The following is a 15,100-nucleotide window of genomic DNA, read 5'->3' as shown; positions in this document are numbered from 1 at the left end:
TAAAAAACTACATTTAGTTCAACTTCCAAAGTCCACATAGTCTATAGCAGTCTCAACAATGTTAAAAAGTCCAAAGTTCAGTCTCTTCTGAGATTCATCCAATCACTTAACTGTAATCCCCAAAGCAAGACAGGAAACCAGCTGGGCAAACTCCAGACTCTGCATCTCCATGGCTGATGTCAAAGCGGCCTTCAGATCTCCAACTTCTCTTTCATCTTTGTTGACAGCAACAAACTTCTTTCTCCTGTGCCGGTTCCACTCCTGTGAGCAGCTTTCCTCATCAGATAGCCCATGGATCTGACATCTCGAACATCTTGGGGTCTCCAAGGCAACTTCAATGTTATCTTGTTTCAATGTCTGGGATCCACACATGATCTGGGGTCCTTCCAAAGGGCTGGCTTCACTTCTCCAGCTCTGCCCTCTGTAGCACTCTAGGCTCAGGTTGATCCACTCCACTGCTGCTGCAGTTCTTGGTGATTATCCCATGGTACTGGCATCTCCAATACACTGAGGTCTTCCACTGCAACTAGGCTTCACCAATAGCCTCCCATAGGCTCTCTCATGATGCCAAGCCTCAACTCCTTTGCATGACCCCTTCAGTCCTGGACCATCAACTACAACTGAGGCTGCACCTTCACCAGTGGCCTTCCATGGTCTCTCACAGTGCCAAGCCTCAGCTGTTCTTCATGACCCCTTCATGCCTTCAAAACCAGTACCACCTGGGTGACTCTTACACATTACCAAGTACAGCTGCAGTACGAAGTACAACCTTGACTGTCTCTGGAACACAGCTTCTTTGTGCTAATTTCTTAGCTCCAGCTAACCAGCATCAATTGTCCCAGTGGTCTCCTTCTCCTCTTGAATATCAAGTCAGAGCCACATGGCCAAAGTTGCCATGTTCTGCTGCTTCCTGTGGCTGGAACATGCCTCCCCCACCCCCTTATTCTATTACCAGCTTTCTGTTTTCCCAACTCTGTCTAAGCTTGGCTGTCCTGGAACTTGCTCTGCAGATTCACCAACTCAGAGATCTGCGTGGCTCTGTCTCCTGTAATGCTGGGATTAAAGGTGTGTACCACCATGCCTGAATCTAAATTTAGCTGGGTAGGATCTTGTCCCCAAATCCCTTAATCTGTTATCTCCTAGAACATAGGCTTCAGTTCTGTTTCACTTCCTGATGCCCCTTTAATATTCGAACCATATATTTTATATTTTTCCTTTCTCAGCTTGCTATGCTAGTTCAAAACACCCTTCATGAGACTTAACTAGAGAACAAAGTCTCTGCTCGGCTTTTGTTAGATTTCCTTTGTCACTGCCATTAATATTATTCTTTTTTACCTTAGCCTCAGGTAGACTCTTCAGACAAGGGCAAAAAGCAACCATATTCTTCACCAAAATACCACAGAAACAGTCTCTAGGCCACATTCTTCTCCAATGAAAACTCTTGGGCCAGGTCTGCACAGTTCAAAACATACTCAGCAACAAACTCGTCTATATTCCTACTAAGATGGCCCATTAAGCCCCGTTTAAAGCATTCCCCTGCTTTCCAAAGTCTCCAAATCCACATTCTTCCAAACAAAAGCATGGTCAGGCCTACCATAGTAATACCCCACTCCCTAGTACCAACTTCTGACTTAGTTATGATTTTACTTCTGTGAACAGACACTATGACCAAGGCAAGTCTTATAAAGGACAGCATTTAATTGGGGCTGGCTTACAGGTTCAGAGGTTTTGTCCATTATCATCAAGGTGGGAGCATGTCAGCATCCAGGCAGGCATGATGCAGGAGGAGCCGAGAGTTCTACATCTTCATCTGAAGGCTGCTAGTGAAAGTCTGGCTTCCAGGCAGCTAGGATGAGGGTCTTAAAGCCCATGCCCACAGTGACACACCTACTCGAACAGGGCCACACCTCCTATCTGCCATTCCCTGAGCCAAGTACATACAAACCATCACACTAGCCATGGTGCTGTTCACAGCTCTCAGTCTTGGCTTCTTAGGTCCCGTACTAGAGAGGGGTGTAATAGACTAAGTTCAGTGCTTAAACATTTCTCTTTTTGGGTTAGATGAGAGCCTCAGTTCAGTCACCTGTGGCCAGAGTGGTGGGTCCAAGTGGGCTCCAGCCTGATTATCTCAAGCGCGCAAAGCTGGAGAACTCTGCTTAGAAACTGGAGATGGACAACTGTGGAGGTTTGAGTATGAATGGGCCCCATAGGCTCATAGATTAAGATGCTTGGTGGCCAGTTGGTGGAACTGTTTGTGAAGGACTAGAAGGAGTTCCTTTGTTGGAGAGGGTGTGTCACTAGGGGTGGGAGGTGGTTGGTGTTTCAAAATTCCAGGCAGGCCCAGTGCCTCGCTGCTTGCCACCCCTCCCCCTTATACCCATGGATCAAGGTCTAAGCTCTCAGCTACTGCTCCAGGGTCATGCCAGCCTGCCTGCTGCCATGCTCCCCTGCTGCCGTGCTCCCCACCACGATGGTCATGGATTCTAACCCCCTGAAACTATAAACCCCAAACAAACTCTTCTGTAAGCTGCCTTGGTTCTGGGGTCTCATCACAGTAATAGAACCACCAACCATAAACCTTTCCTAGATGATCTTCCTTCAGTTCTCATATTGTATCAGTCCGGTTCCCCCAAGGGTGGAGGGCACTTCAGGTGGCCTGGTCTGCCTACCTCCTCCTTTGCTGGGCTCAGGGATGGAACCTTCCTGAGCAGGCTCAGTCCTGCCTACTTCTGGAATCAGTCTGCCTAGCACTGGCAGTACATCCAGTGCTCCGTGCCTGCCAGTGGGTGGGGTCTGGCAGCCCTAAGTGGCAAGTATGTGTGAGTCCACTATGGTCAGCCCTCCTAATGCCATTCATGGCGGGTTTTTGAAATGTATCCTGGTTCTAACACTCCTGCCAAACCGATTCACTGAGCCTAGTACATTCTCTTTCTCCCTGCTCCCCTCCCCAGACCTCAGCCACCTGCTGACAGCCTGTCTAAATCCAAGCACATGGCTGCGAAGACACAGACATACTCTGAAGAGTCCTGTCTACTACCCACACCAAGCCCGGATCCGGACCAGGTCTCTTTGCTTTTAAACTTTCACTATGGCAATTTTCAAACACAGATTCAGAATCATCTGGTAAGTCATGATATAACCACCTCCAAGTTTCAACAATGATCAAGTCAGTACCAAACTTGTCTCATCTATGGCACATAATCCCCAATATTATTGTAAGGCACATTCCAGACACTGAATCATTGTATCTTTAATATTTTGGTATGTATTTCTAAAACTTAGAACAGTTTGTTTTTCAAGTCAGCATGCTACCATTATCACACCTAACTACATTAACAATGGTTGCTTTATTAAGCAACCATTAAATATTCCAGCTGCTGTTTATATTTATATTTAGACAGTGTTTAAAGTATTTTTTTAGGTGCTAGAGAGATGGCTCAGCAGTCAAGAGCACTGTCTGTTCTTCCAGAGGTCCTGAGTTCAAGTCCCAGCAACCACATGTTGGCTCACAACCATCTGTAATGGGATCCGATGCCCTCCTCTGGTGCTGCACAAGGCTGTACCTACAGATAGAGCACCAGATACATTAAATCAACCAACCAACCAATCAATCAATAAATAAATATTTTTTAAAAGTATCTTTTTTATGTCAGTCTGAGTCTATTTGCACATGAGATCTGCATTTCGTGATCTGTTGATAGCATCTCTGGGTTTTTGTCTGTATGACTGTTCTTATTTGTTTCTTAGTGAAATTCGCTCATGAGTTCCTCAGTGTAGCTGTGGAGGGACACGGACAGTTTCAAATAGAATCTGAGTTTGTTCCTCCTGGCAGGCCCACTTCAGAGGAGTGCTGTATTCTTCCACCAGGTGCATTACACGCCTGGCTGTGCGGGGTAGCTTTATGTCAACTTGACACAAACTAGGGTCATCTGAGAAAATGCCTCCATAAGATAAGGTTGTAGGGAAGCCTATAAGGCATTTTCTTACTTGGTGGTTGATGGAGGAGGACCCAGTCCATTGTGGGTGGGGCTGTCCCTGGGCTGTTCGTCCTGGGTTCTATAAGAAAGCAGGCTGAGTAAGCCATGAGGAGTGAGCGATTAAGCAGGATCCCTCCATGGCCTCTGCATCAGCTCTTCTCTCTAGCTTTTTGCCTTATTTGAGTTTCTGTCCTGACTTCCTTCAATGATGGACTATGGATGTGGAGTTATAAGCTAAATAAACCCTTTCCTTCCCGACTTGCTTGAGTCATGGTGTTCCATTGCAGCAATGGTATCCTTAATTAGGACTTGGCTGTGCCTTTTTGTTTGTTTGTTTGTTTTTTTGATATGGTAGCTATTACTGCTCAGTTCTAGTAGCTGTTACTGCTCAGTTCTAAAATTTATTAATTAGTTAGGGCATAGAAGCTGGAGAGATGGTTCAGTGGTTAGGAGTGCTTCCTACTCTTGCAGAGTACCCAAATTAGGTTTCTAGCGTCCATGTTGGTTGGGCTCACAATTGCCTGTAATTCCAGCTTCAGGGGATCTGACAGCCTCTTCTGGCTTCTGAGAGCACCCACATGCACAAAAGCACACACATAAACAAAAATACAAAATAAATATTTAATTTATGAGGGCTTATACAATAGCTGATCTTAGGTTGTACCTTGGTTCTAAAGCAATTGTGTATACTTTTCAATGTACCTGAATATTCACCCAGCATAGTCTTTTCCTTCTAGTGTCAAGGTTTGAATTCTACATTTTCTCACTTTTAAGGTGGATTGTGTCAAAGAGATATCACCTCAGCTACCATTTGGTTACCCAATGACAGTTTCTGAGGTTCAGTCCATTATCATCATGGTGGGGAGCATGGCATCGTGCAGCTTGACACGGTGTTGGAGGAGACATGACTTTTGCATCTGGATCCAAAGGCAGCCACGAGGAGAGTCTCTTCTGCCCTGGGAGGAACTTACTCACTAGGAGCTCTCAAAGCCCACCTATATACTGATGTACTTCCTCTAACAAGGCTATACCTAGTCCAACAAGTGCACACCTTCTAATAGTACCACTTCCTATGGGCCAAAAATATTCAAACCACCACGTTCCTCAAGTTGCCATTTATGGGGTTCATTCTAGGGACAGAAAGCAAGCGATGGCAATTCACTCTAGCACACTCTCTCCCTCTAGTCTTTTGATATCTCTCTCCATCAGCTTCCATAACGTGCTGCTATGCTTCATGTTAAGATGGGCCTTCATTTCTTCAAACTTATAAGAGCCACCTTAAAAGCCCCTTTGCCCTGATCTCAGGGTCCTTGTCAGAATGTTAAATCCTATATCCAGAGAAAGTGTCCCTGTATCAATAAGTTCTCCTTGCCCAATATTATTTTCTAATTCTCTTCCCCCTGGAGCTAGTGTCCCCATTTGGACCTTCTGAGATCCTCCCTGCATCTGTCTGCTGCAACGGCTCTTCCAAGTTGTTCCTTTCTTCAGCACTTTCCTGGCTGGCTTTTGTTAAGTGTTGTGACTTGGGCTGGAGAGATGGCTTACTGGTTGAGAGCACTAACTACTTTTCCAGAGGTCTTGAGTTCAGTTTCCAGCATCCACACGGTGTAGGGATTAGTTCTGATGCTTTGATCGTGAAACTTCATGTGATCCACAATCCAAGGGAACCTGGGCAGGGGCTGGTAGCACCTTCCGCCTGGAGCTTAAAGCGGAGTAGTAGAAGCTACATGTTCCAGATGGCACGCCATGTGGAAGGTGAGAATTCACTATTAATTTAGGAATTCTCTGATACAAATGAAAATGATATAAATCTAGGAGGAGGGGAGAACAGGTTTCTCAGCAAGCCAAGCCAAGTCACAAGGTGAAAACCAGAACAAAGGAACACAGCCAAAGCCAGAGAGAGTTTAAGAGAGGCTGGGAACTCCTGCTGTGCACACAGGCTGACTGGTTCCCTGAGTGCTAGGAGGGAGGCAGTGAGAAACAAACAATAAAGCTGCCTGTCTCCAGTCAGCAAAATATCTAAGGATCCGATTGTTAAAATTTGATTCAACTGTTTTTAAGGAGAGTAGGGAGTATAACAGTAGTTGTTTAAGTGTCCTTAAATATAGAGATATTAAGCTCCACAAAACAGAGAAGTTAGGGGGGAGTGATACAGTAAACAGAAGGGAATTTAATTAAAGTAAAATACAGGGAAATAGAAATATTAAGGCATTTGATCTTAAAAATTAGATTGAAGGCATAGGTAGGAAATCTAGCCTATCTCAGACAGTAGAAATTTAGGCCTTGAAAATTATATAAAGAGAGCCTGGAAACAGGCTTATACAGTAACCAGAAGGGAATTTAAGGTTACATTATATAAATAATTTAGGCCTTGATCTCATGAAGGTCAGGGCAGGAGACAGCAGAAGCACTGTCTCAATGGTTAATATTTGTTTAGATTGCTTTGAATTGTTTTGATTATCAAAATGGGTGTGATTATGAGTTTGGTAGTTATATTAAAATTCCTCTGGGAGAGAGTTCAAGCTAAGCGTTTAAAGATTTTCAGTCACTGGACCAAAGACATGTTGTTTTATGAGAGAGGCTCTGTGTTTGTGTTTACAGGAGGCTTTGTTCCTCATTCAGAGTCACATGGATCAGATAGGACAGGGGAGACCCCTGAAGAACTAGAAAAGTTTGAGAAAATCAAGCAGGACAGGTATAGAAAGATTCATTGTGCCATCCTTCATATGGCATGAATGAAGACTTATTACATTTTGTTATTGATAAAATTAACTCACAAAAAAGACAGTTGTCTTTCACCTGCTCAAACAAGAAGCAAAGTTTTATCCTTAACTGATGTGTGCACTCTGCACAATTCATACAAAACTCTTAATGGTACTAAAATTTTGGTTATGAGATTCATATATTGCAGAATGTACAGCTCTGACAAGATTTATCCTTGGGGATGCTGAACTGACCTGCTGTTCCAGCCTCTGCTTCCTGATGCTGTCCAGAGACTTGCTTCCAGAACAGCTTTAGGGTTGCTGCTGATTCCAGATGACCTTGCTTCATCCAACCTTTCAGACAGGTCCAGTCAGAACTTCAGTCATGCTCTGAACCTTCCAAACATGCAGAGACTGGATAAAAGATGCTAAAGTTAGCTTTCTTAAGTGTAACCATTTTTCTAATTTTCCTACCTCTCCACACACATTTAGAAAATTTCTCGTTGTCCCTAATCATAGAGAGTCATCAGCCCAATTCCCTGGGTTTGGTGTCTGGTAATGGTTATTTTTACAAATTATAGATAGGTTGTCATCTTAAGGGATAATTTGGAAATGGTCATAATTTTGAACAGGGAGGAAATAGGATGGATTACTAAATTTTATTTTTGAACAAAACACTGTGTACCCATAATCTTACATTGATAAAAATCTTTGTAATTGATCCAAAATTGAAGTAATAATTTCTTAACATTGGTACAGAAATTATATATTGGTATAGAATTAAGGTTTTCATTGGTATAAATCTGTATATTGATACAAAATTTAAAATTAATATTGTTGCTCGTAGGAATTGTGCCTATACAATTTATTTAAGGATACAAGGCTTTGACCCAGTCTAATAGCTGCTTTGCAAGCTGTTTAAGATGAGTAAGTAACACAAGTTAAGGGTCAGACAGTAAACTCATGGTTATATTAGATTCTGATTTGGTTATAATAAAGTGTTTTCAGTTTGTTCAAATAGAATTGGCTAAGAGTAGTTAAGGTTTAATAGTTCAGAGACACTTTAGTCTTCAAAAACATCAGAAATCCTCAGAATGTGACATTTAATGTTATTCCATTATTAAGGATCTGTTGACCATGAGACATGTCTGCTCTTGACAGCTTCCCCTTCAAAGAAGAATTGGGCATCTTTACCACCAGTGAGGTTGCTTCCTGTGACAAGGTAGTCACTACATAGAAATTACTTACATCATTTGCAGACAATATACTCTCCAAAAAGGGCAAACAGAGGTGGGATAGTAGATTACTAATCTCTGCCAAGACAGGGTAGGCCATTCCTTCATGTTTCCTGCTTCTCAAAATGTCAGCCAGATAGTTCTGGGCCAGGAGGCTGGAGACAGATATTATAAGAAATTAGAGGCTTTGCAGCTAGTCAGTTGTCTCTATAATTGTTTAAGTTTTGGAAGCTATGTTTGGTACTTCCCATATACTCAGGCAATATTTAATTTGTTCTTGGATTTCTGATGGGGTTAAGGACTACTTACAGTCTCATAATCAAACTCGAGCTGTTTTGCATTGAGAGAGAGGTTATAGAGTGGAAGATATGATTTTCAGATGGTGTTACAGTCTAAAATCTAAATATAATTCAAGGATAGAATTATAACTTTCTAAGTTAAGAATGGTGATAGAATACTTTATCTAATCGACAAATATGATGAACTGAATGTTAATTTTAATCATTTTTTGTAATTAAATGATTGCTTTGTCCAATTTATCTCTGAGAAAAGAGTTGTTTGTTTGTTTTTTAAATTGGACAGATAAGGTGAGATGTAGGGTGGTTCTGATGCTTTGATCAGGCATTAGTGTGAATGCTGAAGGTCCTGGTCCCCAATTGGTTCTTGATTAATCAATAAAAATGCTAGTGGCTAATGGTTGGGTGGAAGAGGTGGGACTTCCTGGTTCCCACAGGCAGGCAAGGAGGGGAAAGGAATTTACCATGTTTTGGAGGGAGAGAGAGCCACCAGCCATGTGAGATCTTGGATAGAATGCCCATTGGCCACTTCCTTGCCTGGGGTACAAGGTGGGAGAGTAGAAACACAACTAAGCTGAGGGCAGATTTAGAGTGTTGAGTAAGAAGTAAAGGGAAGGGCATGCTAGCCAGGGGAGGCTTAGAAGAGCCCAGCCACTGAGCCGTATGACATGTTAAAAATTAGCTTAAATGTGTGTGTGTCTTTCATCTGCAGATCCAAGGGAGCCTGGGTGTGGGCTGGCAGCATGGTCCACCTGGAGCTTAAAGTGGGATAGAAGAAACTATATGCCACAACATGGTGGCTCACAATTGTCTGTAATGGAATCTGATTCTATCTTCTGGTGTATGTGTGAAGACAGAATGTGTGTGTGTGTGTGTGTGTGTGTGTGTGTGTGTGTGTGTGTGTATATATGAATAATCTTTAAAAATTAAAATAAGAGTTGGGACTTGAATACCTGGTTTAGACACCAGAGGGAAGCAAGGGCAGAGGGTATACACATTCTCCATGTTAGAGAGACCTCTCTGCAGCACTTCCTGGGAAACACACAGTGGTTTGGCTTATGAAGAATTAAGAACATCACTGAATTTGTAGCTGAGTTGGTACAGTCCTTGTCTAGCATGTACAAGGTCCTGAGTTCTATCCTCTGTACTATATAAGTCAGGGATGGTACCACGCTAGTAACATCTGGAAAGAAGTGCTAGGAGGATCACAAGTTCAAGGACATCCTCAGTTTACATAGTGAGTTTTGGACCATCTTGGGCTATATGAGATCTTGTCTTTAAAAAAAATAAGAATTTAGACAGTCAGGATTCTGAAGGTCTATGGACGTTCAAGTGGATTGGCCAGGTAGCATCGTGGTGCTGGGGTCTCACACTTTGCTGATTTCCAACCTCAGCTTTTTACAGCAGATCTCCTTAGGTTGAGACTTTAACCCCTCTGTTGCCATGGATGAGGATATTTCTTTGTGGTTAACTGACTACGCTCTTGTGCTCAGTTTGAAGTTGGCTGCTCATCACCACCAAGTCTTTAGACAAGAGTTTTCTCAAGGCACATGCTGCTGTTTAGCATTCAGTCCTACTACTTCATTACAATGGCTACTCTCCGTTCATTTTCAGGGTTCTCTGATAGGTTGCCACCCTTATTGCCTTTCTTCTCACCTGTATCTCCTGTTACTGTTGGCAGAAGCTTAACCAGTTTCACCACCATCTTGTGTCAGGAGCTACCATTACCTCCACATGCCAGCAGGGATGGGTTTCTCCTTAATGTGGCTATTGGGTGGCTCCAGGTTCCACCATATGTACTCAAGTGCTATCCCCTGTTCCCAAGGGAGCAGACATGGAAGAGATTAGAGTGAATAGGTCCACTGGGGTGTGCTCAAGATGATAGCCAAGATGATCTCCTGGGCAAGGCAGGAAGTCCAATCCAACAGAGAGAGGAGTCAGACTGCTAAGTGGTTTCTACAAAAGCCCCTGGTAACTGACTCCTCAGGGAGGCTCTGAAGCTGGAGGAGTTGCCCTAAGTTTGGGTAAGAGATCAAGTCCTTATATTTGTCTATTGGTAAGGATTACATGTTGTCTGTTTGAGCCCATCACTAATTAGATATCAAGATCAACATCTTAAATATGATGGTGTCAGGAGATGGGGTCTTTAGAAGGTTATGTGCTGAGGGTTTGTCATTAGGAATGAGCTCATAAAAAGAGACCAGATTAAACTTGCTTTATTTCTTTTGGAGGACAAAAATAGGGAAGGCATGATGGACATGCCTATAACCTCAGTTACTTAGGAAGCTGAAGCAGGAGGATCAACTGTGTGTGTGTGTGTGTGTGTGTGTGTGTGTGTGTGTGTGTGTGTTAGCCTGGGCAACATTTGGAGACCTGTCTCAGAATAAAAACAGAAGCTGGGAGATAGCTCAGTGGCTAGGCGCTTGCCATGCATACGTGAAGACAAGAATTCTGATCACCAGAACCTACAAAAAACACCAGGCAAGTGTGGTGAAGATGGAATCTCTACAGAAGCAGCCTAGCTCACTTAGTCAGATTGGTGGGCTCTGATTTCAAGTGAGAGACCCTGCCTCAGAGTACAAGGCAGGGATGAGTTGAAGAAGACACTGGGATGTCAACCTTTGGCTGTCACTTGTATGCACATACAATCACTCTCCCATGTGTGCCCACATACACTGAAACATATGTACATACACACATATATATGTACATATGTGTACACAACATATATGCATGCATTCACACCACACTCATTTACACATACAAATATCCCCAAACAAAACCAACACCAACTAAACAACATGCATGTGGGAACACACACACACACACACACACACACACACACACACACACACACATATATACACAAACAGAAATAGGCAATTGTGACCCAAAGGACAGAGGGCCTTCACCAGGACCTGACTTTGGGCTTGTAGACTCTCTCCAGAACTATGAGAAAAAGTTTTTTTCTGTTGTTTATGAGCTGAGCATTCCAGCACAGACCAAGAAACGCAGTTACCATTTTGTGTTGCCCCCCATCCCACGAACAGGAAGTGTCCCAGGGAGAGAGGTGAGACAGGAAGCATTAATTTCTGAGGGTCTGAAAGTTGAAGGTATCAGTCGGCACAAATGCATTTGGCTGAAAGAAAAGAACATGGGTACCTTTTTTCTCTTCATCTCCAACAGTGAAGATGGGTGTCTGGTTCCACTCCTTGAGCTAGGGCTGCCTGTGTCATTTGATCTGGCTAAGGGACACTCTAAAAGTGTTCCTGTACTATTGCTTGCCCTCCCTTGCTACTGAGACACCTCGAATGGTATGAAGAAGCTCAGGTCATCCCCTTGGAGGAGAAATGTCCTGTGCATCCCAGCTGTGTCCTCAGACATTTACCTATGATATCCTTGTACACTCTGAGACCCTCCCAGCAGGACATGTGGTTGAGTCACCCAGCAGGCACACAGGATCATGGGAAATTATGAATGTTTCTTACTAACTGCTGTTCAGCAGACAAGGATGAGTCGGTTGGTATGAACCTGGCACTCGGTTTCACATCCGCTCAGAATGTTTTGGCATTTGAAATTTTTATTTCGCCATCTCCTCCCAGGTTTTTAGATTTCTAATAAAACCAGTCAAATTTCTGTGTTTTTTTCTCCTCTAGAGCTTTCTACAAAGCACTCTTTCAATTTCCATTTTCAGCCCAGAGAACAGAACATAAAGGGCCCTCACTGTTCGTATTTGCTAAAGAAAGGGCCTCCCAGCTGCCAGGGTGACTGAGGATAAAACCATCACTGCTGGATAGAAGACTGGGCTGCTGTGTACCATAAATGTTTTAAAGAGAGCAGGGTGCTGGTTATGAGCTGAGCCAAGGCTTTGGAGGAGACGCTGGAGGACCTGCTGCAGAGAATTAAGTGGAAATGTGCTAAAGCAAAAAAGAAAAAGCAAACCCTAAGGAAACCGAACCAAGCACCTTTCAGTTGCTTATTGGAAAAATATTTTTATTGTACATAGTCCTTGGCAGCAAATAGGAGTTTGATAAATGTTTGTTGAATGAATAAATGAATATATGGATAGCTGGAATATGTGCTACTGGGCTTGGAAAAGTATGTGCCTCCTTGCTGTTTGGGATTCTGGGGCTTAGAGGAGTCAGGTTGCTGGTCCTGAGATGGAAGAGCTGAATTCAGAAGCCTTCAGGATTTCTCCTTCCGGGAACTACTGGACTCAAATCAAAGTCCAGGGCCATCTTTTCTGTAGGAGGCATTTAATTCCAGTTCTGTGTCTGTTTTCTGTTCTGAAATGAGAGAGAGAGGGGGAAGGGGAGGGGGAGGGGGAGGGGGAGGGGGAGGGAGAGGGAGAGAGATTGAGCTGTTTTGAAAGTTCACATTTTGGGTTTAGCCATGAGGTCATGGAAGGGAAAAGGGTATCCTGGGTTGACTTCCTTTCTCCTCTCCTCATCAGCAGCATACGTGACCCTGTGTGAGGTACAGGAAGCTCTATGTGCCTCGGTTTCCAAATCTGTACCAGGATGATGGTAAACAACTTGCAGACCGGCTGGGAGAATTAGAGCCTGTAAAGTGGTGGGAATGGGGGTGTTAAGTGGCTGGAAACTGTGAGAATTTCTAGCATCTGAGTTGGAGGTTCTCCTAGTGGAGCACATGATCCAACTAGGACTGTTGACTTCATTCATAATTGTCAAGTATGGGACTCGTTCATCCTCACGTCTTCATTTAGAATTCTGGACTCTCTCTCTCTCTTCTAAGTAGCCCTCACCTCCTCCTCCTCCTCCTCCTCCCCTCTCCTCCAAAATACCCACAGGGACAAGTTGTGGAGTCTCAATCTGCTAAACCCAATTGCTGCTGCCTCTGACCCCATGTGTTTCCCATTCTAAATCGTTGTGTCAGACAGTTTTAGCTGCTAAGCACAAACGCTGGCCTCTGTGTGCGTGTGTGCACGCATTACGATTTCTTTAATGTTTCAAACGCCCACTCTTGGGTTTTGCCTTATCCCTTGGTTTCCAACCCATTTGTTCCCCCAATTAATTGCTCTGCCAGCACTCAGCCTCCTCACTTCTGGGGCTGCCTCCACCTTTCCCTAATGTCTCTGTGTCTCCCCAAAGGCCGTCCCTAATCTACTGGGCTCTCTGATGCTTTGCAAAATTGAATGGCCTCTGTTTATCTTGCCCCTCCCCATCATGTCCAGGGCGGTTATCTCACTTGGGCTTCCATTTCCTGCTCTTATTCTTGGCCCTTGGCCAGGGATCACACATTCATGTGAAATCCTGCCTTTTCTAGCTGAAGGGAAAGGCTGTTTCCATTCATGGAAAGCCCATTTGCCACAAAGATGCTACACCCTCATCCGAGGCACAGGGTTCTCCTCAGTGACCCCTGGCAAGGTTGGAGGGCCCTGGTCCCTGTGGATATTTGTGCTAAAAGCAGGTTAAAGCAGCAACAGTGTGGCCTTTGTGGCAAGGGGAGGGGGACTACCAAATCTAAGTGACCTGGAGCTGGTCCCCATTTCATTTCTCAGCTTCAAGTTGTTTATTTTGTGAATGGAGAAAACCGGCCAGGAGGAGTGGAAAGGAGAGGGCTTAGCCCACGGCCCAGAAAATGGCATCTGCTCCACATATACTTGATTTTCTGCCCTCTAACAGGTTCTAGGACCTCCAGGCAGGTCTGGGTTTCAACAGGAAGGAAATGGTACCTCCAGGCATTCAAGAGAAGACTGTAAGGAAGGAGTGATTTGCTGAGGTATAGGCAGGAGAAACATTCTGGTCTCCACAGCAGCCAGAAGTTGTAAGTAGTTACTGTAGGGGCCAGGGTGAGCTTTGAGTTCCCCGGGGAAAGCTGGAGCCATGAATGATTGGTTGTAATGGATTCTGGGGTTTTAATAAACGGAGAGCATTTCTTCCTGTCTTAAGACTTATACAAGTCCAACGGGTTTTGTTTGTCTGTTTCAACTGGAGTAGTTGGATGTAGAATAACTCATTCGAGGAGGAAGATGGAGCCAAAGAAGCCCATATTCCTTTTCTTTTCTGCCTTCTAGGGTTGAGCCCAAAATAGACCAGGGGGAAAGAGGCCCTGAATGGAGTCATTCAAAGGTGCCCCAAAGGGCAGAGGAAGCTGGTGAACGGACCAGAAGTGGCCCGAAGTAGAGATGCTCCCTGTCAGGGGAACTTTATTAAGCAGTCACTTTGTGAAAGGCCCTAAGTCTCCATTTCCTGCCAAATGGTTCTCAAACTCACCAGGTAGTCTGTCACAGAGCTGATATAAAGATCCAGGAGCAGGGCTGTGACCACACGCTTTACGAGGAAACCCCCTTGTTCATCTATATTGTGTCACCAACATCCGGGCAAGTTATAAAGTAGAAAATCCAGGACAAGAAGTAGGTCTTCACCAGCGGCTCAGCCAAGGCACCAGGTTTCTAGCCCTCGGCCGTCTTACTTTACATTTGCCAGAAAGCAAACCTGCCGAGCTTTTGTGTACACACAGTCTGTCTGGGAGCTGCTCTTAGGCTGTATAAAGAAGGAAGCAGGGCCAAGAGGAGATTTGATCTCAACTCCACCAGGCCTCTGAGTCTGTGCACAAAACGTCCTGGGTTCTCTTCTTGCAGAGAAGGTCCCAGGACATGTACTCACCAACCTCCCACTCTTGCTGGCTGAGAGCTCTTCCTGGGGTCTTTAACTAGCTGGCCATTCTAGGCTGCCTTATGTGGACAAGCCACTTTGAGGCACCAGGTAGCCACAGGCAGCCAAATAAGTGAACCAGGAGAAAGTTGCTATGCAACTGTGATGATGACTTTGGTCAACCTGACAATAAGCTGGTAAGAGAGCCTCAGAGAGGGACTGACCTGTGGGCATGTCTGTGAAGGATGGTCTTTTTTTTTTTTTTTTTTTTTT

Source organism: Grammomys surdaster, unplaced genomic scaffold, assembly GCF_004785775.1.
Source record: "Grammomys surdaster isolate TR1022 unplaced genomic scaffold, NIH_TR_1.0 147758, whole genome shotgun sequence".
Classification (NCBI taxonomy): Eukaryota; Metazoa; Chordata; class Mammalia; order Rodentia; family Muridae; genus Grammomys; species Grammomys surdaster.
The sequence above is the reverse complement of the archived record's forward strand: the minus strand, read 5'-3'. Positions refer to the sequence as shown.